Consider the following 22,464-nt stretch of genomic DNA (forward strand, 5'->3'; position numbering starts at 1 on the left):
AGAGCCTTGGACTGCTGGGACCATGCTATTCCTGTGATGCGTGTATGTTGAGTTGTGAACCTCCTTTGGTCCCCTGTATCGACCTCCTCTGGAGAGAGCCTTGCACTGCTGGGACCATGCTATTCCTGTGATGCGTGTATGTTGAGTTGTGAAACTCCTTTGTCCCCCTGTATCGGCCTCCTCTGGAGAGAGCCTTGCACTGCTGGGACCATGCTATTCCTGTGATGCGTGTATTTTGAGTTGTGAACCTCTTTTGTCCCCTTGTATCGGCCTCCTCTGGAGAGAGCCTTGCACTGCTGGGACCATGCTATTCCTGTGAGGCGTGTATGTTGAGTTGTGAACCTCCTTTGTCCCCCTGTATCGGCCTCCTCTGGAGAGAGCCTTGCACTGATGGGACCATGCTATCCCTGTGATGCGTGTATGTTGAGTTGTGAACCTCTTTTGTCCCCCTGTATCGACCTCCTCTGGAGAGAGCCTTGGACTGCTGGGACCATGCTATTCCTGTGATGCGTGTATGTTGAGTTGTGAGCCTCCTTTGTCCCCCTGTATCGACCTCCTCTGGAGAGAGCCTTGCACTGCTGGGACCATGCTATTCCTGTGATGCATGTATTTTGAGTTGTGAACCTCCTTTGTCCCCCTGTATCGGCCTCCTCTGGAGAGAGCCTTGGGTAACACTAACTGAGAAAAGCCTTTGATAAATGTTTGATAGTAATCTGTAGCCCCAAGAACTCTGTATTTCTTTCAATGAGGTGGGAATAGGCAAGTTGAGTATTGCTTACACTTTTCTATCATCCATTGCAAGGCCATTGGATGGCAGAACATGGCCTAAGTACTCAACAGAATCATGGTGAAAAAGATATCTGACTTTGCTAATAATTTATTTTCTCGCAGTCTTTGTAGTACTTGTTACAGGTAGTCAATATGCTTGGTTGGTTCTTTGGAGCAAATTAGAATATAATTCCAATAAACTACCAGCGTTTGTAGAATGAAAGTGTTGGAATATAGCAGATCAAATGGCCTCACTCGGTAATCAAAATGCTCAAATGGAGTTCTGAAGCTAGTGCCCAGATTAAATGACATGCACCCATCAGGTCTAATTTAGTAAAGATTTTAGCTCCTTGTAACGCTTCCCATATATCTGAAATTTAAGGTAAACGGTATCAATCTTTTATAGTTACTTTATTTTACCCTCTGTAATTGATACAGAGACGGAGTTCGGATGTTCCCTTCCTGGGTACGAAAAAGAGGGATGCAAAAGTTGGTCCCATAAAAGGAACTATGAGACCATTAGCTAAGCTAGCTTTCAGATACTCTTTTTAGGGCTTCTCTTTCGGAAAGAATAATGAAAAAATTCTGCCTAAGAGAACTTTTGCATATGGTATTACTTGAATGACGCAATCGAAGGGACTCTGAGGTGGTAGCTCTTTTGTTACAGATTCTTCGAACACGTTCTGGATTTCTTTATACTTATCTGGGATTTCTGTAAGATGACCTACAGAGGGAGTGAAATAGTCAGATTGACCTTAGGAGTAGCAAGACTGGAATGATTCACATTACAATGTTGAACACAAAACTCAGATCCCAAAAAGAGGGTCTTGGAAGTCCAATTTATATGTGGAGTAGTTATGTTGTGTCAACCAGTTGATTCCCAGAATTATTGCATAATGAGGCAATTAAATTAAAGGTGATAAGCTCAAAAAGAGCAGCTATTTTCAGAGGTAATGGCTGAGTCTCCTCCATTACTAATCCAAAAGCAACCAGAGTACCGCCCACAACTTTTACCACTGGAAGTGTTTCTTTAATAACAAGGATCGGACTATGAGAGGCCCATTGAATGTTTGAATGTCCATATATACATTTGGAGCACTGCAGTCAACAAGAATCAGGACTGTAATAGATCTTGATGAAATGGTCAGTTCTGCTTGAAGAACGAAACCGGAAGACTGCAGGGAAGATGGCAGGGTACACTGGTCTACACTCATCTCTATTCCCTGTACTAGGGGTGAGCTTTTAAGTTTCCTTACCTGGGTGATGAGTGAATTGGTGTTACAGAACATGGGGTAACAAGATGTCCATCCTGACCTCAATAGAAGAACAGAACAAATGTTTGCCTTCTAGTTAGTTTGAGGACCTTTAGTAACCCCAAACTGCATGTGTTGTTCTTCAGTTTTCGGGGACCTTGGGTGTTCTTTGAAGACTGCTTCCTTCATTCTTAACACCTTTCCTGCAGGCAATATCAATCTGGAGCACTAGTCGGATAAGATTGTGGAAAGTCAAAGACCTGGTTACTTCTGCGAGTTTATCTTTCAGCTCTTCCCTTTGCGGAAAAGGGTGAATAAGGTTGAGTCGGTCCAATCAATATCTATAGCCAATCCTTTGAACTTTGCTATATATGATTGCAGATCCATGGATCCTTGTGTAAGTTCTAGGATTTCATCTTGAGTGGCAAATGTATGGTCCTGATGGTCAAACATTTGTTGAAATGTCATAAGAAAGGCAGAAAAATTATCTGGAAGCTGACTGGAGTCAGTCAGATACTAGAGGCACTGCCCAGGCAAGAGTGTTTCCCGTCAGTCAATAAATTCTTTATTTGGTCAGTACAAGCACATGAAAAAGACATCAGTATTGCCTGGTAATTTAAAACATACTTTTAAAAACAGACTTTAATAATTTGATATACCATAACAAGAAAAATCAAAAAGACACTCTTGTTAGTAAAGGCATCTAAAATACATTATAAAAAGTTGCCTTAATGTAATCCATGTAACAAAAAATCTCAATAAAGGGCCCGCTATGTTAAACAGAAACACATTAATGCAATAAGTTTCAGACCTTCTTCTTAAAGAAAGTGAAGGACTTACTGACAGAGATTCATCTTACTCCTATTGTCCACTGTCCTTTGGCATCAGAACCTCTGCCCCCCACATATGATAAACTTCTCACTGTTTTCCCCACACTCACCCGCGACTCCCTGTCTCCCTTAATGGGGCGGGTTAAGTCAGGGTCACCCGCGGACACCTGCCCACCGAGGATCTTTAAGTTGGCATTACCAGGGATAGAAAATGAGGTCCTCTCGCTACTAAATCAATCTTTAGAATCGGGCCACGTCCCCACCAATCTTAAGGAAGCTTGTGTTATCCCACTTCTAAAGAAACCAGGGGCAGACAGGAAGAACTTAAAAAACATCAGACCGATCTCCCAACTCCCCTTCCTGGCAAAAGTGCTGGAACAGCATGTGCTGAAATCCCTGTCTCACCACTTAGAAGCAAACAACCTTCTGCAAAACAATCAGGCAGGGTTCAGGGCTCATCACAGCACGGAAATGGTAATGCTGGCAGTGCTGGATGAACTCAGGCTCAGGGCTGATAAGAAAAAGCTGTGTGCCCTGATTTTGCTGGACCTATCTGCGGCATTTGACACGGACAACCATGACCAACTTCTGTTGCGGATCTCGGAGCTAGGCATCCAGGGCACAGCCCTTATGTGGCTCACATCTTTCCTCAGCGATCGATCCCAGAGAGTACAGCTGGCTGACTTTGTGTCTGACCCAGGCAAACTCTTGTGCGGGGTACCACAGGGCTCGGTGTTATAAATACGCCGACGACACCCAAATTATCATCCAGATAGACAGGTCCCTGGCTGCCCAGACAAGAATGCAAAACATTTTAAAATTCACTGTCAACTGGATGACGGCGAACTCCCTAAAAATCAATCCTGATAAGACCGAGGTATTGGCCATCACCACAGATTCCAATCCCTGGAGCGACATCTTTTGGCCACAGGAGTTGGGCACTAACCTGGAACCGGCCTCGGTCGTAAAGAGCTTGGGCATCAAAGTTGATGTCAAACTCTCTATGACCCAGCAGCTGTCTGCAGTAGTAGGAATATGTGTCGGCCTGAGGAGACAGCTATGAAAACTTGCCCCCCTTCTCACATTCGCCACACTCAGAATGGCCGTATCGGCCATGATAGTGTCACGACTAGACTACGGAAATTCCCTGTACATCGGCCTCCCGGAAAATTTGCTGGCCAGACTACAGGTTATCATGAATTATGCTGCCAGATTACCACGCCACCCCCCTCCTACGTCAGTTGCACTGGCTCCCGGTTAGGCAGAGAGCTAAGTTCAAGGGCCTTTGCATTGCGCATAAAGCCATCTATGGCCACGCCCCAACTTACATTAAATCGTTTAACCCACTACATTCCCAGTAGGGTGCTACGGTCCTCAGAGGCCGACTTGCTGGCCTGCCCCCGCTTCAGCCTAACCTCCAAAGAAGGAAGATCCTTCTCAGCCTCTATTCCTCCACTTTGGAATAAGCTGCTGGAGAACTTGCACAAGGAACACGCCCTTCTCCCTTTCAGGAAGAAGCTAAAAACAGTCCTTTTCGCTGAAGCCTGGGGCACACCCTAATCAATAAACATCCCCCCACGTTCCAGGGTTTGGCTCTCTCTGACAGCGCTTAGAGACCTGATGGTGATAATGCGCTCTACAAATGCGAATTACAATTACAATAATGGTACTTAATCTCTAACAAGCAATCTAAACAAACTTGATATTAAGACAATGAGATTTTAGGTAAACAATAAGGGCCCGATTCACAGAACTAACTTAAGACAAAATCCTAAACTTACTACCATTTTGGTATTCACAGAAGGCACTTACTCATTTTGGTATTCACAGAAGGCACTTACTCATTTCGGTATTCACAGAAGTTAGCAGTCCTAACTTTAGGACTCCTAAATGCCTTCTGTGAATACCGAAAGTCTTAAAATTAGGATTTTTCTCAGTTTAGTAGTAGTATAGTTAGGACTCCTAACTTTAGGACTCCTAAATGCCTTCTGTGAATACCGAAAGTCTTAAAATTAGGATTTTTCTCAATTTAGTAGTCCTAAGCCTAAACTTAGGACTACTAAATTGAGAAAAATCCTTATTTTAAGACTTTCGGTATTCACAGAAGGCATTTAGGAGTCCTAAAGTTAGGAGTCCTAACTATACTACTACTAAACTGAGAAAAATCCTAATTTTAAGGCTTTCGGTATTCACAGAAGGCATTTAGGAGTCCTAAAGTTAGGAGTCCTAAATTTAGGACTACTAAATTGAGAAAAATCCTAATTTTAAGACTTTCGGAATTCACAGAAGGCATTTAGGAGTCCTAAAGTTAGGAGTCCTAACTATACTACTACTAAACTGAGAAAAATCCTAATTTTAAGACTTTCGGTATTCACAGAAGGCATTTAGGAGTCCTAAAGTTAGGAGTCCTAAATTTAGGACTACTAAATTGAGAAAAATCCTAATTTTAAGACTTTCGGAATTCACAGAAGGCATTTAGGAGTCCTAAAGTTAGGAGTCCTAACTATACTACTACTAAACTGAGAAAAATCCTAATTTTAAGACTTTCGGTATTCACAGAAGGCATTTAGGAGTCCTAAAGTTAGGAGTCCTAAATTTAGGACTACTAAATTGAGAAAAATCCTAATTTTAAGACTTTCGGAATTCACAGAAGGCATTTAGGAGTCCTAAAGTTAGGAGTCCTAACTATACTACTACTAAACTGAGAAAAATCCTAATTTTAAGACTTTCGGTATTCACAGAAGGCATTTAGGAGTCCTAAAGTTAGGACTCCTAACTTCTGTGAATACCGAAATGAGTAAGTGCCTTCTGTGAATACCGAAATGAGTAAGTGCCTTCTGTGAATACCAAAATGAGTAAGTGCCTTCTGTGAATACCAAAATGGTAGTAAGTTTAGGATTTTGTCTTAAGTTAGTTCTGTGAATCGGGCCCGCTGTTTTGAAAAAAATTATAAAATCCCAATCGTTGAATCAAGGAGAGACAAACTAGACTTGATAACATTACATAAAAACCTGATCATTATGCTGAAGAGGATACTACACAGCTGATCAGGATTGGGAGCTGATTAGCACAGAGGAAATAACTCTATTAACTGAGGAACACACCAATTGGGAAACCAAACACTGTAAACAATGCAACTCTTCTTTGTATGCACTGAAATCTCTGTGGCGTAAAAGTGGCGATAAATAACGCGATCTAGGAGAGCGGTACAGTGTGCAAAAAAGCATAAAGTGCATCGTAGATTGGGGAGAAACAGACTTACAGGGGCAACATGGGAGTGAGGTGAACCACGAATGGGAGTGCTACTAAACAATGGACTGTACTCAATCTCAAACCTTAACTCCGGTCAATAAAGTCTAAAGCACAGGAGAGGTCCATGAAGGCCAAATGTAAGGCCCTCCCCTCCCCCCCCCTGGTTTTGACATATTTCCTTGTTATTAGGAATAAATTAAGCTCGTGTTCAACTGTGCCGAACCCTGGCCGGAACCTGTATTGAATCTGAAAAAAAGGAAATAGCGTCAGTCCAATCTTCCAGCTTGCCCATATTTACTCGCCCTAAAATTTTGACGGAAGAATCCAGCAATGAAATGGAGTGGTAACAGGTTGGGAGCTTCATGTCTCCTTTTTGAAAATTGGCACTATGATTGACTCCCTCCAAGATTCGATTGGGCCACTCCTTATTAAGTATATTGGTTATTAAGGGAGCCCAGAAAGTAAGATTGTGCCTAAACACATCGAAAGGGACTCCATAGGGGTCTGGCGCCCTTCCAGCGGGGCAACTCAGAATAGTCTTGGTGACATCTGCCACCGCATTGGAGTTACTAAACTAAAGTTCAGCAGATGAAGAGAGCACCGCACAGTCTATGGATGGGGGCTGATGCAGAAATAGGTTTTCTGGATTAAACATTTGTGAAAAAGGGGAAACCCAATCATTTTCTGGAACGTGATATTCTATGCCTGTAATTGAGCATCCTGAAAAAAGGGGCGACTTACTATTTCCCAAAATACTCTACAGTTTCTAAAAAGAGAAGCTGCTTCCAGATCTTCCCAAGCTTTGATTCAGATTTCCTTATTTCTTATTTCTAGGACAGGTTATATTTCTTTCACGTATTGTTGATAGCAACTATATTCGGGGGATCGTATTGGTGGCCTTTTAGATCAGTTTTAAGGTCAGTAGTACAGTCACGGTTGAACCATGAGTGAGCTGGCTGTTCCTTAAATGTATTTTCTCTCTTTAAAATATGTGAAGCATTTCTACAGACAACTACAAAACTATCTAGGCCTTTAACAGGGTCGGCTCCATGGAAAGACAGCACATTATATCCTCTTTTGTGTCAGTTATCAATTCCTTAAAATATTTATTTGGTTCTATACTTTACCACTTCTTACGAATACCCTTGTTGACAGAATATTGTAAAAGGGGCCCATTCTTAGGCTTGGGACTGATCTGTACGGAAACTGACAATAATGGGATTATGGCCATTAAGTGGGGAGAGTAACGCACTAAACGTGGACAGCCCAAGCAGCATGACGCACTGAGCTCCTCTCCCAAGACTTTCCAAATATGAACTGACTTTAACTAAACATATTGGCAGCAAATCGTTAAGCGCAACATATACAGCTGACCCTGCCCTTCAAGTTTACTCACACGTGATATTCTCACGCTCGTACCTTCAGCAAATTAATCTGGGTGAACTCGTCTACCCTCAGCTGTTTTCTGAAACCCTCAATTGCTCTTCCTTGCGCTACAAATCATTGCATCAATTCAGCTTGCTCACCCGTTATATGTCCTGATGATGATCTCGAACAGTTGAGATCAAAACGCCGTTGACCCTTTACAACAAAAAACTCTTCCTATTCTATAAAGTTGCTTGAGGAGTTTTACACTATTGTTGTCAATGCGATGCCGTTGTTTTAAACATCACCATCACTCTGCACGTCACGCCTCTTTCACTTATTGTGTGAGCACCTGAATTCTATTGTTGTGGAAATAAATGTTTCACATGAACTGACTAATTTAAGTGCTCTCCTTAGGATCACTTTATTATTGGACCTTTTGGCCACACCCGAACCATTGTTTTTTTTACCGCATTAAGTGGGGAGAGGAGGATTTCATGGCTGACTCAACCTCAAAACCAACCAAATCAGCACAGAACTCACCAGCATTCTCACACTTCCATCACCACATCAGCCTTCTCAAACAGACGGAAACACGCAGAGATAAGACCCTTCCTAAAGAAAGTCTCCGTCGACCCCAGCAAACAAAACAAGCATTGGCATAGCCAATAGGTCTCGCTTTTGGGACCTTATAAGTGTTTAGCCATGCAACAGTTGCATAACTAAATACTTATAAGGTCCCAAAAGCGAGACCTATTGGCTATGCCAATGCTTGTTTCTGTTTATTACTGCTCTGTAGTAATGGCGGCGCACGGGTGCTACCATTACTACATAGAAGTAATAAACTGGAAAAGAAAATGGCTTACGGAGAATATCAAAGCGGCCGTGTGGCCGCGAAAGTGAAAGTGATCACGTTTGCGATCAAACATCAAAGTGGCCGTGTGGCCGCGAACGTGAGGCGTGCGCCCGCGCACATGCACTGTAGCTCTAGGCTACAGTGGTAGCACTTTTTTGAGCCCTCACAAAAAGTCTCGCCAGACCAGCGCATGCGCTGGGTCAGGCGAGACCTAAAAATCAACCAATCTCCTTGCTCCCTTAAACGGATAAAGTACAAGAGAAGGCCATCAACCTACAGCTCACCGAATACCTGGAACAAAACTACCTGCTTGACGCCTCCCAATCAGGATTCTGAGCCAACCACAGCAGGGAGACCGCACTGATCGCTGCCACAGATGACATCAGAACCCTCCTTGACTGTGGGAGACTGCAGCCTTGAGCCTCCTCGACCTCTCTGCTGCTTTCAACACCGCATCCCACCACACCCTCATCGGCAGACTCTTCAACATTGGCATACAGCAAAACACCTTCAAGTGGATTGCCTTCTTCTTTACAGTTTCCACACAGAGCACCCGCCTGCCCCCTTCACCTCCGAATCCAAGAACATCATATGCAGCGTACCCCAAGGATCATCCCTCAGCCCTATATTGTTCAGCACCTATATGACCCCCCCTCAAGGACATCATCTGATCCCACGGCCTCAACATAATTTCCTACGCAGAGGTTACTCAACTTATCCTCTCGCTCACTGGTGACCTCTCCAACACCAGAACAAACTTCTGCGAAGCCATGACCAATGTAGCCAACTGGATGAGAGTCAACTGCCTTAAACTCAACCCTGAGAAGACAGAAGTACTGATCTTCACACCCATATGGAACCACAGCAGGTGGCCAGAAGAACTCGTACCTACACTTGCGCCAACAGACCATGTATGCAACCTTGGTATCATCCTTGACAGCCAACGAACCGTGAAACGACAAGTCAAAGCAGTTGCCTCCTCCTGCTTCCACACCCTTTTCACACTCCACAGAATCTTTAAATGAATCCCAGTCAACACCAGAAAGACAGTCACCCAGGCCCTCGTACCAGCTGCCTCGTCTATGGCACTCCGGCATCTCCACCATCTCCTCAGAAGCCTACAGACCATATAGAACGCTGCAGCCAGACTCATCCTGGACCTCCCCAAATGGCCCCCACATCACCCCCCACCTCAGAAACCTCCACTGGCTCCCCATCCAGAAGAGATGCCAGTTCAAAATTCTCATGCATGCTTATAAAGCCCCGCATGATCAAGGCCCAGCCTACATCAACCATCAACTTAAGCTCCATCAATCCCCAAGACACCTACGCTCCTCCTCACTAGCCCTTTCACACACACCCTGCATCGTCGCAGCTGCAGTGATGGCCGCTCCTTCTCCTACATCGCCGCCAAGACCTTGAACTACCTGCCCCCCACCTCCAAACAGCTCCCTCCTGGCTTTCCGATGGAGACCTTGTTATGTTATGTTATGTTATGTTAAAAGCACTTTTATAGCGCACAGCTGCCCCAGCTAAAGGGCGTCTCGGCGCTTGGAAAAGAGGGCCCAACACAACAAAGCAAAAAAAGGGAAAAGACACGCGCAGATCGGAATACTAGCATAAGGGAGGAAACAGATGCGTCTTTATAACCTTCCTAAATTTCAAGAGCTCGTCTATTTCATGCATATCGGGCAGAAGAGAGTTCCACAGCTTTGCGGCCAAGACCCGAAAGGACCGGCCTCCGGCCCTGCATAGCCTAAACCGCGGAACCACCACCAGGTTTTAACCGAAAGATCTCAAGGATCGTGAAGGCACATAAGGCACCAAAAAAGTGGAAAGGATCTGGGGAGAAACCTTCCTGAGGATCTTAAAAGAGAGACATAAGATCTTAAAGTGAATCCTCTGAAGCATAGGCAGCCAGTGCAAAGCACGAATGGTGCTTTCCGCAGAGCAGAACCTCGGTAAACCTACCAGGGCTCTTGCAGCGGCGTTCTGAACACGTTGCATCCGAGCAATTTCGGCCTGATTAGCCCCCAACAAGAGTGAGCTAGCATAGTCAAGCCGCGATAATATGGAAGCCTGAATAACCAGCTGTCTGGTAGGGGCATCGAAGAACCTCAAGATTGGACGCAACCCTCACAAAATACCAAAACAGATGGCCGCCACTTTTTTTGTGTGGACACTAAAACTCAGAACGGAGTCTAACCACACTCCCAAGTTCTTTACCTCAGACACTGGCACAGGAGTCGCACCCAATTCCGGGGGCCACCACCTATCACCCCAGAGATCCGTCCGTTTGCCTACAATTATGACCTCCGTTTTTTTAGCATTCAGTTGGAGGCAATTGGCATTCATCCAACTAGCCACCGCCGATAGCCCATCCCGGAACCTGGGGGCATCAAAGTCGGGGTCTCCACAACCGCCAGCTGCGTGTCGTCCGCATAGGAGACCATAGTCAGGCCCCAATGCTTGACGACATCCGCTAGCGGTCTCACATATAGATTGAATAATGTGGGACTCAACGACGAACCCTGAGGCACACCCATCTCCAGTGAATAGAACTTCGACTCAAAAGGCGGCGTAGCTACCTTAAAGGTCCGACCAGTTAGAAAAGAACGGAACCAATCGAGAGCAATGCCCATAACACCCGCCTCCCTCAGCCATTGGAGCAGAATCCCATGCGAAACCGTATCAAATGCGGCACTGAGATCCAGTAATATCAGTGCCGCGGTCTGACCCGAATCAAGCAAAGTGCGCAGATGTTCTATCATAAAGAGCAGGGCGGTTTCGGTACTGTGACCAGCCCGGAAACCATTCTGGGAAGAGTCCAGAATGTTTGCCCTTGCAAAATGTTCGGTCAGCACCTCGCTCACATGGGACTCAACAACCTTAGAAGCCCAGGGGAGGAGGGAAATCGGTCGGTTTTAAAGGGTCCATTGTGGGTTTTTTCAAGATAGGTGTCATGACAGCCTGTTTCCATTTAGTTGGAACAACACCTGTGGCGAGCGAGAGATTTAAGAGCTGACATAATGGAGGGAGACAAATAGTAGTGGAGTCTCTAAACTGAGCTGGCCTCATGGGATCCCCAGGCGAACCAGATTTTATTTTCTGGGCTAATTTTAGAAATGTTTCCATCGAAAGACTAGGAAGCACCGCCAAAGAATCACCTGTGATTGGTATGGGGCTCGTGTGCTCAGCAACTGGCTCAGAAATAGAGAAGGCACGGTAAATGGCTTGAACAGATTTCAGCCGCATGAGCTTTTTTAGCCATTTAGGACCTTAAAAATTAACTTGGATGGATTAAGACTTGTTTTAAATTCATGTGAATAGTAGGCAGCCCGAGATCTGCACACAGCTCAATGATATTTTTTAACTTTTGAAAGATACCTAGATTTTTTACCGGCATCGTAAGATTTCCGCCAGTCCCTTTCTGCCTGTTTACAGGCTTTTTTTAACAGTATCAAAGAACTATCGTACCATGGGCTGGATCCTCTAGGGCGACATTTCGACCAGGCCGCAGGGATCAATACGTTCAGGGCCCGAGAGACCCAGTCACAAAAAAGGTCATACCCAGATACAACATTATGAAAGGGACCAAGCGGATTAGTTTCCAGCAAGTGGTGAAAGTCCTCCAGCTTGAGTTTATTCCAGTGGCGTTTGTACACTACATTATCCTGGGACTTATAAGGAAGTTCAGCAATCGAGAGGGACAGTTTAACCAAAAAATGGTCAGACCAAGCAACAGGGCTAGGCATAGCCACCGATGCTCCTACCAGATTTGTAAACACCGGGTCGAGTATGTGACCACCCACATGTGTGGGGGAAGTGACCAGTTGAGTAAGCTGAAAAGCCTCCAAGTCCGCCAACGTGCTGCTAATGGCCATAATATGAAGGCAATCACAATGAAGATTAAGATCTCCCAGGATGCTAAAATTAGCGCACCCCAGTGCAAGCGAACTGACACATTCCGGGAGGGCCTTTCGAAACGCAGTATCGCATCCAGGAGGCCGATAGATAAGAAGACCAGATAAAGCAAAGTGATGATTGATTGCATTCGCATCCTGCCAGATTTACTACCCTCCAGCCGCAGGGGTAGCAGGACTTAACAGCCATAGCGATGCCACCACCCCTGGATGCCCGGTTATGGGTAAAGATGGAATAATCAGAGGGAAGGGCCAAATTCACCACTGCCGTATCTGCTTCCTGCAGCCAAGTCTCCGTCATAAAAAACACATCAGGTGTCCCCTCATGTAAAAGATCAAAAATTTCTGAGTGATGCTTCGATAGGGACCTAATATTAAGATTCCAAATAGTAATATTTCAGGGGGGTAAATGGTCTATTACCCGAAAGCTTACACGGAGAAGATTCCGTTGAAGCGAAGATTAAGGAGGGGGCATTAAGCGACCAGTTATAACACGCACACTTATACTGACCACAAAGAGGGCTGACAGGCTCAGATGCACAGCGTGGAAGCACCTGTCTGAGTTCCAACAACTGCTCCCTGGAGTATCCCCTCACTGTAGCCATCACCGCAACAGAGGCGAAACGACGGCAGATAGCGTGTTCTGCACCTAGCACCTCCTTAGCGCTGACGAGCGCAGACGGGCAGGACTCTGGCACGACTCAGGCGCGGGAAGGCGCGCCCGCTGCGCGTAACCGCTGCGCGCTTTAGGACTGGTTTAAATAGAGTGTCCACGTGTGGACAAGACCACTAGACCGCTCAGAATGGCGGCCCAAAACGTCCCCACCACCACTCCAAAATGGCGACCTATTCCCCCCAGAGAGGTGACCCACCAGGACCGGACCCGCTAAAGCAGCGGTGATGCAACAATATTAAAATGCAAGTAAGAGGGAAGATGCCCACTGTTAAAAGCAGGGGAATACAAACAAAAAACAACAAAGATACAAAATCGGCAATTTTAAAAACAAGCACTACGCGCCTTTGTCACAGCACTCTAGTGCGCGAATCCCAAATACGCTCCGACGAGCCGGGATACCTTGCTCCCCGGCGTCCAGATACCCCTAAGGGTGACAGTGCTGCACTATACAAATGCTGATTGACTGATAGATTGATTGACTAATTTTGGGCCCAAATCGTCTGAAAGTAAAAAAAATCTATTGTGCTACGTGTGCCTCTTCTGACAAATGCAGGTAGATTCAAGATGCCCAAGTCTTGCGTGTCTGATGAAAAATATAAATTATGAGTTAATCGATCTGATTCAAGGCTTCACTGTATGGTGTATGTAAAAAATGGCTGATGTTTTCACCTTGCCCATCTGTGAACCCACAGATACGATTTCCACAAAAGGAACATCTATCAATATTAAAAGCTCCAGACCAAATAGGAGAAACATGACTGCTTTCACTATAAATTAAATCTGATAAGAGTCTATCCAACTTATCTATGATACAAACTGGTTGTACTGAAAGACAGTTAAAATAGAAATCGATTAACAGTACATTTACCAGGTCCGGCTGAGACAACATTAAGATCTGATTACATGGATTAGAGACAAAATCCTTCACCATCAACCTTCTGGCAGCGACAGAGACTAAAACAGCTAAACCGCCCTTCAGCCTTCCAGATGCTGATGGGACTGGGGTGCAAAAGGATTTAAAATCAACTATGTGACAGAGATCAGGAGCCCAAGTCTCTTGGCAGGATATAATGTCAAAATTTTTGATGAAAGATGACCAGACGTCATTTTCCAGTCATATTACTTATGTTAAGATCTACTTTAGCTCGATGTGAAATAACAGTTGTGCCCTTTGAATGTGAAGTGTCCTCGACAGGTGTCTCAGGGTTTCAATTTTTTTGTGTTCCCATCAAACTTCATCTCTGCCAGTCTGGCCAAAGGAAGATCCAAAGAATTTGTTGTAGAGCTGACAATGATTTTCAAAGACGCGTTTTCGGTAGTCAAATTCTGAACCCGCAACGTGGGATTAACCGCAGTGAATCGGTCCTGTGTTTTTGATAATTCCTGTTCTTGATCCATATGTCTGATACGAAGGTGTCACAACCTGTTAGAGGTCTTTTATGTGACCCTGGAGCAAAGGTCTTGTCATGAAGATATGACCATTTATCATCAGAGGAAGGAGCAGATGGCAGAGTCGCACCCTGGAGTCCTAGACTGCTTCAGGCAATAACACAGCAAGAAGGGAAACACTGGAGTCCAGAAAATACCCTTCAGCTGGTCCAAGTTGAGATCAGGAGTACAAGAGCAGGCAACAACACAAGAAAAGAAGATCTGGAGACTGTGGGGATCCACAGAGACATGGGGAGAGCAACAAAGAAACAATTGCGATGCATCTGGTCTCTGGATGGAGTCTGCTTTCATAGTGGAAACCAGGAAGCGACATAGAGAGAAAAAGGTTCAGCCACATTAGATTGGGAAGATAAGTAAGGAAAAGGTCAAATACTATCTGTACTGCAAATGTAATACAAAAATGAAGATGTGGTAAATTTAATATACTCATATAACTACTTAACCTACATTCAGCGTATGCCAGGAGCTTGAGTAAAGCGCCCTGTGTGTGTCTGCCCCTCGATCCGACACTGCGGCGGCTCAGATGGTGTTGCGTCCTTCCACTGTCGAGAACCATTTTCTGAGGCAGTCACGCAGCGAGGCAATAGAGGGCTGCTGTTGTCTATTGATAGGGAGGATTGTATGCCAGTGAGGCACCTGGTATGGTACATGGTGGTAACCCACCTAGTCAGGCTTTGTCACTTATAACCAATGTACTCAATGCTGACTCAGCACATACTACAAATCTGTGCATTGCTTACCTTTAGATGAATTGTTGTGTGTCAGCTCTGATAGCTTCAAGTAGAGTCCGATGACCACCTCGGAGTTGGTTCGTTGCACAAAGGGTTCCACCTCTTGATCGTTTCCTCTCTGATTGCTATTACAGCACAAGAGATAGATCGGATCAAGTGAGGGAAGGAAAGGATGGGAACAGCGGGGAGGGAGACCTGTAAAACATAAACATAGACCATTAAACTTTATCTATACTTCATCTCTACCTGACTACATAAAGCATGAGAATGTACCCTGTGAGAAGCTTTCGTTACCTGTAAAGAAAAGAATTATGAACATAATTCAAAAGGCATATACTATTCAAATCTCTGTGATTGTCTTGTATCAGGGGTTTGTTTGGAGCCTATAGTTTTGTTACTCCATTGAACACAGTAAGCGTTAACAGCACCAGAAACAACAGGGATTGATATTCATAGCTCCATATGATTTGAACTCCACCGTTTCTCAACACGGTTTCGGCCAATAGATTTCGTGCACTTCAGTTACCGGTTCTCAACCCGGCTTCGGCCCTCAGTGCTCCCCCCGGGAAGAGATATCCTCCAAATTCCCCCCAGCTCCCAATGTTCGAGCCAACAGGGTTTCGTTTCCCAAAGTTGAAGATAGGACTTCTTCACGTGAGCTATCTTTTCTCTATAAACGTACCGTTTACTTCACGGTGTTTCTCACGCTCTCTCTCTCATACAACAGTAGAGCCGTTCACCTCACGGCGTGTCTTGTCACTCTCTCTTTCTCTCTCAAAAGGAACAGAGCCGTTACCTCACGGCGATGTTCTCGCTCTCACACGCACTTCTGCTCTCTCCAGGTTTGAGGGGCACCCATATGCTTGATACCCTTCTCGTATCACATGTCCCAACACAAATGCCCTGGGAAGCGGTACGCCCACGATGCAGTTAGTAGCGTAGCGGCTTCCCCGAACCCACTGCCTCCACACTCTAAATATATCAGAGACTTGAATGGTGCAGATGCACCCTTACCCGACCTCCGCCTCCTACAGACTGACCCTCCTATAATCACCGCAAGACTGGAACCAAAGTAGGAATATCCGACAGCGCCATGGTTCCTCCGTTCTTCTTTTCACGGCGCGTAAAGCCGGAACACGACGCATTGGGTCGGAAGTGACGTCAGCGCGCGAGCACTGCGCCGCACTGGCTGCTGGGTAGGGTAGTTCCGGTGAACCTGACAACGTGCCGCAAACAACCCCGTAACAGTACATCCCTCCCCAGCGGGACGTTGTCAGGGTTTTGGTTTTAATGGATTCAGAGCGTGAAATCTTTTTATCAGACGCGGAGCATGTACATCCTCCGCAGGCTCCCAAGAATCTTCCTCAGGTCCGTATCCCTTCCAGGATATCAAATACCATATCTTCCTTCCTCTTTTCTTGGAGTCCACCACTGCACGTACTTCGAATTCTGGTTCATTGTCAATGAGAATTGGCTTTGGGTGTCTGAGTGCAGGAGTGTGGGCTGGTTTTAACAAAGAAACATGGAAGACCGGATGAATCCGCATGTGATTTGGTAACGCTAGTTTGACTGCTACCGGGTTGATGATTTTGAGTATTTTGTAAGGACCAATGTATCGAGGGTTGAAGATGCTATAGCGTCGAAAGCGGATATTCTTGGTGGATAACCATACCACATCTCCGCTCTTATACAAAGGTTCGGGCCTCCTATGTTTATCGGCTTGTGCTTTATACTTGGTCTTTGCTTCCTGTATATTTCTTTGGGTGTTCCTCAAGATGCCTTGGATTCTGTGGATTCTTGTTTGTACTTCTGGTACCTTACTTGTGTCCTTGGGCAGAAGAAACGGGAGGAACCGGGGATGAAATCCATAAGTAACAAAAAACGGTGCTAGTTTTGTGGTACTGTGTTGAGCGCTATTGTAGGCTATTTCCGCTAGCCATAACCACTCTACCCACCGTTCGGTAGTGCTTTGGACGTAGGCTTTCAAATATTGTTTCAATGTTTGATTTAACCTCTCCGTCTGTCCATCTGTTTGTGGGTGAAAACTAGTTGACATGTTAGAATTAATTTGCAAGGCGGAACACCATACTCTCCAGAACTGAGACGTGAATTGGGTGCCTCTGTCTGTTATGATAGTCTTGGGAAGGCCGTGTAGACGTACTACATGAGTCAGTAATAGTTTGGCTACTTGTCCGGAAGTAGGGAGACTCGCACACGCAATAAAGTGTCCCATCTTAGTCAAACTATCGATCACCACCAGGATCGTGGTACATCCGTTATCCTTAGGTAATCCTACAATGAAATCCAGCGATATGTGCTCCCAAGGTGTGTCTGGGGTGGGCAATGGCCGAAGCAGCCCATATGGTTTACCTCGATCAGGTTTGGTTTGCATGCAGACCTGACATGTTTGTACTAGCACTCTTACATCGCTGGACAGTGTGGGCCACCAGAATTGTCTAAGAAGCCTGTCTTGGGTCTTTTCCCTTCCGTTGTGTCCAGCTGTGGGTGACGCATGACACCAATGTAATGCTTCCTGGCGTAAGCTGGGAGTAGGTATGAATAACTGTTTTCCTTTCATAGGGAGGCCTTCTCGAACCTTCCACTCTTTATGCTCCACCAGCCATTTTTTCCATTTAGGTTTTCTCATTTCTATTTTCACTTTAGTGAGGAATTGTTCGGATTGCACTGCGCATATTGCCTGTTCAGGATGTATGATGGATCTCGCAATTGGGTCGGAGGGCGTGGGTGTACTTTCCTGCCGTGAAAGGGCATCTGCTTTTTTGTTTGCACTTCCAGGTCTGTATGTGAGCACAAAACGAAATTCTTCAAAAAATAGCATCCACCTTAGTTGTCTGGGTGAGAGGAGGCGAGCTGAAGTCATATACTGTAAATTCCGATGGTCGGAATATACAGTGGTCATGTGTTTGGCCCCCATTAAATAGTGTCTCCACTCCTTGAAAGCGTCTCGTATAGCGAGTAGCTCTTTTTCTGCTATTGTGTAGTTAATCTCTGGTCCACTGAGTTTTCTAGACATGAAAGCGATGGGTTGTAACAGCCCATTCTGAGAATCCCTCTGGGATAGTACCGCACCAATTGCAACTTCAGAGGCATCGGCCTCTACCAGGTATGGTCTGTCAGGATCAGGGTGGGCCAGCACAGGCGCAGTTGTAAACGCTTCTCTGAGTTGACTGAACGCCCGTTGTGCCTCCGGAGTCCAACTGAATTTAACCTTTTTTCGGAGGAGTTGTGTTATGGGGGCTACTATATCTGAGAATTGAGAAATAAACCGCCTATAAAAGTTGGCAAATCCTAAAAAGGATTGCACGTCCTTTACATTTGTAGGGGTTGGCCACTTCTGTACTGCCGAAACCTTTCTTTCCGCTATGGTTTGTCCCTGAGCTGACAACATTACCCCCAGAAACTCAACCTGATCTACATGAAACTCACACTTACTGAGTTTACAGTACAAATTATTGGTTCTCAATGCCTCTAACACTTTCCCTACATGTTGTGGGTGATCCTGGTCGTTTTCTGAATAGATGAGGATGTCATCTATGTAGACAATTGCAAACCGATCCAAATATTCTCGCAAGACTTCGTTTAGAAAGAACTGGAATGCTGCAGGTGCATTGCAAAGCCCAAACGGCATCACTCGATACTCGAATAACCCATATCGAGTGCGAAAAGCCGTTTTCCACTCATCACCCTGTCTCATGCGGACAAGGTGGTAAGCGCCCCTTAAATCCAGTTTGGTATAGATTACTGCCTTCTTCACTTGGTCCAACAGGGCGGAGATCAAAGGTAGCGGGTAACTATTTTTGATTGTTACTTTATTCAAGGCGCGAAAGTCTATACAAGTTCTTAACTCGCCGTTAGCCTTGGGAATGAAGAAAAGTGGCGATGCTGCTGGGGACTTTGATGGTCTAATAAACCCATTTGCTTGGTACTTCTCGAGATAATCTCGCAAATGCTCGTTTTCTCTTTCCGAGAGAGCATAGATCCTCCCGCATGGTACCACCGCCCCCGGAACCAGATCTATTTGACAGTCGTAAGAGCGATGGGGAGGAAGCCTATCAGCCTGCGTCTCATTAAAGACCTCTAGATATTCTCTATATATGTCTGGTAATTTGATGTCCTTTTCTGCCGCTGTAGCTATGGTATACCCCTGTGAAGGAGGATCTTCCGTCTGCTTCTTCTCCATCCCACAACATTGCTTACAAAACGGGGATGCGAAAACTATACTGTGATTTATCCAATTTATGGTTGGGTTATGTTTGGTTAACCATGGTAACCCCAAAATTACCCCATACATAGGTGTCTTGATGATATTAAATGTCAACCATTCACTATGTTGTTCCCCACATCCAACCTTCAGGGAAGGGGTACAGAATCCTATGGGTCCGGAAGCTAGATTCCTACCATCCACCGTTAACACATTTTCCACCTGTTTCTTAGCTACTCTTGAGATACCCAACTCCTGTACTACTTCTTCATCCATAAAGATACCTGTAGCGCCTGAATCCAAAAGGGCAGTTGCTTCAACTGGTTTCCCTTTGATATGTATCTGAAGTTTAAAAAAAAAATGTTTTTTCTGTCCTATCACCGAAGGTATTTCATATTGGCCCATGGAATTTCCTCCCCCAATCCCAGGGCCTGCTAGTTTTCCGCCTTAGTTACTGTCAATGGAGGAGCCCGTATAAATCCGCTCTCCTTAGCCTTGGGTTTTGCCATGCATTCTCTTACGTAATGCCCTTTCTTCCCACAATACATGCATAAGCCTTGCTTCCTCCTTACTTCCCTTTCTTCCTGTGTAAGGGCCGCTCTCACGGTGCCTATTTCCATAGGTTCCACCGCTGGGCCGGACATGACTCCCTGTGAGCGTGGTCTTTCATTCCTCACAAAAGGACGATCATATTTCCTTCTGTCTCCCTTTCTATCCATGAGACGGTGATCTAAACGTCTCGCTAAGTTAATGAGGTCTACACAGGACCTCGGTTGTGGATCGATTTGAGCAATCACATCCTTCAGCTCATCCCGCAACCCATGGTGAAAGACCGCTGCTTGCTTTTCTTCAGGCCAATTCGTCTCTGCTACTAATCGCTGAAACGCATTGACATATACCAATAATTCACGGTTCCCTTGCTTTAACTCCAACAACTCTCTATCCACAGAATAGGACTGAGCTCTGTGGTCAAAAATACCTTCAAACTCCTCCCGAAACCCATCCCAATCATATAATAAGGGATCATCCTTCCGTACTAAGAGGACCGCCCATTGCGCTGCATCTCCTGCCAAATATGAGATTAGAAAGGCTACTCGAGCCTGATTGGTACTAAATACCTTGGGGCGACACGTGAAATGAAGCATGACTTGTGTCAGAAATACTTGTACTTTCTTCTCGTCCCCATGGAACCGTTCTGGAGCGGCTAAGGGAATTGGGGTGGGTATTTCCACCGTAAATGGAGTGGACGGTGTTGTGGGAGCTCCCCCTACCCAACTACCTCCACTAACTGTTCTGCTTCCAACTGCATCAAAAGGATTACGCTGTATCCGGTCTACGCGGTCCTGCAACAACGCTGTTTCTGCTCGGGAGGCTGCTACCTCGGTCTGCACTAATTGTAACGCTGCCAAAATCTCATCTAGGGTGGCCATTGCGCCCCGAACCAACTGGGAAGTAAAAGTTTAAAGGTCGGATATTCTGTCAGCTCTGATAGCTTCAAGTAGAGTCCGATGACCACCTCGGAGTTGGTTCGTTGCACAAAGGGTTCCACCTCTTGATCGTTTCCTCTCTGATTGCTATTACAGCACAAGAGATAGATCGGATCAAGTGAGGGAAGGAAAGGATGGGAACAGCGGGGAGGGAGACCTGTAAAACATAAACATAGACCATTAAACTTTATCTATACTTCATCTCTACCTGACTACATAAAGCATGAGAATGTACCCTGTGAGAAGCTTTCGTTACCTGTAAAGAAAAGAATTATGAACATAATTCAAAAGGCATATACTATTCAAATCTCTGTGATTGTCTTGTATCAGGGGTTTGTTTGGAGCCTATAGTTTTGTTACTCCATTGAACACAGTAAGCGTTAACAGCACCAGAAACAACAGGGATTGATATTCATAGCTCCATATGATTTGAACTCCACCGTTTCTCAACACGGTTTCGGCCAATAGATTTCGTGCACTTCAGTTACCGGTTCTCAACCCGGCTTCGGCCCTCAGTGCTCCCCCCGGGAAGAGATATCCTCCAAATTCCCCCCAGCTCCCAATGTTCGAGCCAACAGGGTTTCGTTTCCCAAAGTTGAAGATAGGACTTCTTCACGTGAGCTATCTTTTCTCTATAAACGTACCGTTTACTTCACGGTGTTTCTCACGCTCTCTCTCTCATACAACAGTAGAGCCGTTCACCTCACGGCGTGTCTTGTCACTCTCTCTTTCTCTCTCAAAAGGAACAGAGCCGTTACCTCACGGCGATATTCTCGCTCTCACACGCACTTCTGCTCTCTCCAGGTTTGAGGGGCACCCATATGCTTGATACCCTTCTCGTATCACATGTCCCAACACAAATGCCCTGGGAAGCGGTACGCCCACGATGCAGTTAGTAGCGTAGCGGCTTCCCCGAACCCACTGCCTCCACACTCTAAATATATCAGAGACTTGAATGGTGCAGATGCACCCTTACCCGACCTCCGCCTCCTACAGACTGACCCTCCTATAATCACTGCAAGACTGGAACCAAAGTAGGAATATCTGACAGCGCCATGGTTCCTCCGTTCTTCTTTTCACGGCGCGTAAAGCCGGAACAAGACGCATTGCGTCGGAAGTGACGTCAGCGCGCGAGCACTGCGCCGCACTGGCTGCTGGGTAGGGTAGTTCCGGTGAACCTGACAACGTGCCGCAAACAACCCCGTAACAGTTGTGCGACAAACTGGTACCTGGAACACTTGCTGCATTTGAGACAGCTTTTGATTCTCTTCCTTCCCTCATGACCACAAAACTTATTTGTGATAACGCCACTAATTGTGGGGCTGCACCTGCTGCTTTTACATGTGACCGTTCCTTACCATCTAAGGCATGTACTACGAGTAACTTCGCCCATCACCAGCAACGCTCCCTCTATTGCAAAGAAGAGGGTTAACCCACCGCCTGATACTGTGAACCTACCCCCAGAAGCAACTCATTCTGTTATTGTTTCAACTAACACCCCTTGCCTAGAGGCTGAGAAAAAAAGAATCATTTGTCCAACTGAAAAACAAAACTCTCCATTGGTTATGGAAACGGGCTTGAGAGCTCCACCACTTGCACATAACATTGTCTTTGTCAGAGTGGCTGGATGGATAGGGGTGTCCGCCAAAACC

Source organism: Triturus cristatus, chromosome 6 (assembly GCF_964204655.1).
Source record: "Triturus cristatus chromosome 6, aTriCri1.1, whole genome shotgun sequence".
In the NCBI taxonomy this organism is placed as follows: domain Eukaryota; kingdom Metazoa; phylum Chordata; class Amphibia; order Caudata; family Salamandridae; genus Triturus; species Triturus cristatus.